This window comes from Apium graveolens, chromosome 6, assembly GCF_009905375.1.
Source record: "Apium graveolens cultivar Ventura chromosome 6, ASM990537v1, whole genome shotgun sequence".
Taxonomy (NCBI): Eukaryota; Viridiplantae; Streptophyta; class Magnoliopsida; order Apiales; family Apiaceae; genus Apium; species Apium graveolens.
Window position 1 is genome coordinate 23,190,159 of NC_133652.1, and position 4,079 is coordinate 23,194,237.

The window sequence follows — 4,079 nt, forward strand, 5'->3', positions numbered from 1 at the left end:
ATTGTTCAACTGCATCCACTCTCATGGTCACTGCAACCAAGTTAGATAAAGATACTGGTTCATCAGTAGATATTACTAACTACAGAGGTATGATTAGCTCGTTACTCTATTTAACTGCAAGTAGACCTGATATCATGTATGCTACCTGTCTATGTGCAAGATTTCAGGCTGATCCAAGAGAACCTCATTTAATAGCTGTGAAAAGGATTTTTAAGTACCTCAAGGGTATAACTGATCTAGGATTGTGGTATCCTAAAGAATCAGATTTTAAGCTAATAGGTTACTCAGATGCATATTTTGCAGGATGCAAAATAGACAGGAAAAGCACTAGTGGAAGCTGCCAATTTCTTGGAGGCAGATTGGTTTCTTGGTTTAGCAAGAAACAAAAATCAATTTCCACATCAACTGTAGAAGCGGAATATATTGCTGCAGGAAGCTGTTGTGCATAGATTCTTTAGATGAAGAATCAGTTACTGGACTATGGGTTAGAATTTTCAAAAATACCTATTTACTGTGATAATCAAAGTGTTATTGCTATGACAGGTAATCTAGTTCAACACTCAATGACAAAGCACATCAGCATTAGGTACCATTTCATAAGGGAACATGTGATGGAAGGTACAGTGGAATTGCATTTTGTTCCAACAGATCAACAACTAGCAAATATCTTTACAAAACCACTATGAGAAGCTACTTTTAAAAGATTCGTTAATGAACTTGGAATGGTTTCAGGTTCTTTCTCAAAATATGCTTAGTTTTTGTTCTCATACATCAGACTTTATGATCAGTGTTTACAGATTGTCTTATTTCCATGTAATATGTTCTTAATAGTAATACATTAAATACTGATTGTTATATGATGTGGATCTATATACTCTGATAGTGTTTTGAATGTTCTGTGACTATTCAATCCAATGAGGATAAATGTGCTAGATGCTAACCTAGTAGTCTTTAACATACTAGAAATCCCATGTTTGAATTAGTTATTTATGTGGAAATTCATTAACACAAGCAAATTCTGATGTTGAGCTTAGTCAAATTTACTTTGTGTATCTTATTACTAAGTCACAAACTAGATTTTTGCTTCTTATCTGTCAAATTTTGATGTCATTAAATCTTAAGGATGAACCACATACTTGATAAGCCTCACTTATCTGAAGAAAAGAAACGAAAATTGAAGTCAAGTACTCCTTTGAGATATATAGAGTAAATTTGTGGAAGGGAAGATCCAAGTGCATTGCTGGTATTAAGTAATATGCATTAGAAAAGCAAATAAATTTTTCTTGGTGACTTTTCACATTCTATGGATACTAGAGAAATACTCTGATAATAGCATAAATTCTGATAGCAGTTGTGACTCACTTACACTGAGAAGCCACTGCAAAAAGGAATTACAAAATATGCATAAAATGAGCACAAACAGTTGAGGTGGACTCTTGCATAAATTTGTTCTATAGTAGACTTCATAATTAAAGACAGAGTTTAAGCACTTTTCTTAGTTATGCCTTATTTCTAAGATGTACTGAAGTTTATCAGACTTTAATCTTTATCTGATATTTTGCTAATGCACACACTTTCACTCCATATGAATGATGAAAATTAATGTGGTGATTAAGTTGTTTTTGACAAACAGTTAAGTGTCATTTGCATAAATTCTGAGGACAAGTTCTGATGGAAGTTCTGATGCTTAAACTCTGAAGAAACAAGTCAGTATTTGTATGAAGAATCACAGAAACAGAAATTCATTTTTTGAGTACAGAAGCCATGTTCTGGTGACCGTTAAAATCTGATAATAGTCAAGTTCTGATATTAAATCCTGATGGAAACTCTAATGCTTACATGGCATTATTTATTTACTTGACTTATTTGTGGTAAATACTGTAACGGTCATATTTTATCATAATATAATTAGGTGAGATAAAAACAGTCATAATCATTTAGTTAGTGGGAAGCGTGTTTTACTTGAAACACTGCATGTGCACATTTATTACTGCTTATTACCCGTGCCCACTAATAATGTTTTGACTAATGATATGGTGCCAGGTGTCTAAAGTCTGTTCTACTTCAATCATAACCGTTGTCAAAAAGAGAGTATATATATGGGAGTTAAAAGATTTTATAATCTTTTACCTACTTTTCTTTCTCTACTCTCTCTTATTCTCTCTCTCACTAATATTCTTTGAAGCTATTTTCTTACAGGCCTTTTATCAAACACCTTGTGTACACTCTATTTTCTCACTTATTTTTCACAAAAATGGCACCAAAAGACATCGTTTTCAATGGAGCTAAGTTTGTTCCTAACAATTACTCAGCTATTCTTAGCAAGGATGAAGCTCCATCAGAACTTCACTTCATCAAAGACTTTTTGTCTCGAAGTGAAATAGGCCATGCTTTGACCCAACCAGACACACTCTCAGGAACTCAAGTGCTGGAGTTTTGTAGGAGTGGTGTGTATGATGATGGTGGAGCAAATGGGTCCCCTAGTATTATCTTCACAACAGGGGAGGATGAACATGTGGTGATTGTGTCTACAGTTCGCCAAGCTCTACATCTACCAGAAAACTGCACTTATTCAACAGTTGATGAGCCAGCTCTTCAACAGCTAATGGCCAATCTGGGCTATGAGAAAACTTTGGCAAAGCTTGGACAACTAAAGAGACCCCACATCAGGAGGGAGTGGACTTTCTTCTTTGACTACATCACAAGAACCTTTGCAAACAAGTGTTCAAACTTTGATGCAATTCCTATTTTAAGTCAGCAAATTGGGTATGCTCTGATTACTCAATCTCATTTTGATTATGCTACTGTTGTACTAGGATTCATAGGGGATAGGATGATATAAGATATAAATATTGTATATTTTGCTAGATTCCGTCAACTTATTTACAGCTTTTGTAACTCTGATGCACCCCAACTAGCAAGTGAGTTAATTTCACCATTTAAACTTGCTAAGAGAGCATTTACTGACTTATTATCTACTGATAATAAGAAAACTGTTCTAAGACCCCTCCAAATTCCACAATCAGTCAAACAGTTTTTAGTAAACTCTGACCCAGCCACATACACTGCTAAATATCCTGATGTCCAACCAACCCAACCTCCATCAGCACCTCCAACCACTACACAACCAACCACCTCTCAACCTCAACCAACTCAACCTACCATCAAAACATACTTTCAACTAGCTCAATCCTCACAACAACAACCATCAACACCTACCATCAGACCTTCATCTTCCAGGCCAAAGAGGGCAAAGTCAGTTCCTCAACCTCCACCAAAGAGAAGGAAGATGATTCTAAGGGATGAGTCAGATGATGAAGAAGCACATGTTCATGTATCAGAACTTGTGACTGAAGAAGCTGAAGGGTCAACCAATCAGAATTTAGATGAAGCTGTGGGTTCAGGTAATTTGAAGAGGAAAACTGTAAGTTCTGATGCAGATCAAGAAACTCCTTCACTATCTAGGAGATTAAAGAAAATGAGGGCAGGAAGGCACATGGCTAAGCCTTCATCTGAGGATACTACTGAAGCTGAGGAAGGGGATCAGGATCTCTGATCTCAAAGCCAATTGTGATTGAATCTTTGCCACCTCCTACTCAGGCTGAAGACACTGTTCAGGAAACAGTGATTACACCTCCTGTCTCTCCAGTCAAAGCAACAACAGTTGAAGATTCAGGATTAAGTCCTGCAATTGACATCCATAGGCTGCACATTCCAACTGTTCTCTATCTTGAAGCTCCTACAGCAGCTCAGCCATCTCCAGTCAATTCTCCTATTCTACAGGCTGAGATACCAAAAACTCCTATTCTGGAGATAAATTATGATGCTCAAAATTTAGATGAAGTTGTTCCAGAATCTCCAATAGCCTCACACACTCTTGTGTTGTCAGAGGATAATGAGTCTTCTTCTAGTTCTGGAGACAATGTTTCTGTAGATACTCCAGCTCCTATTCTTGAAAATGAGGCACTCATTGAGAAATTTGCTAAAAAGGATGCTTCTGTTCCTTGGGAAGAAACTCACAGAGGTGTTGAGTGGACCAAGAAGTGGAATAAAACTGATTTCATTCCAAGCTCTAAAGT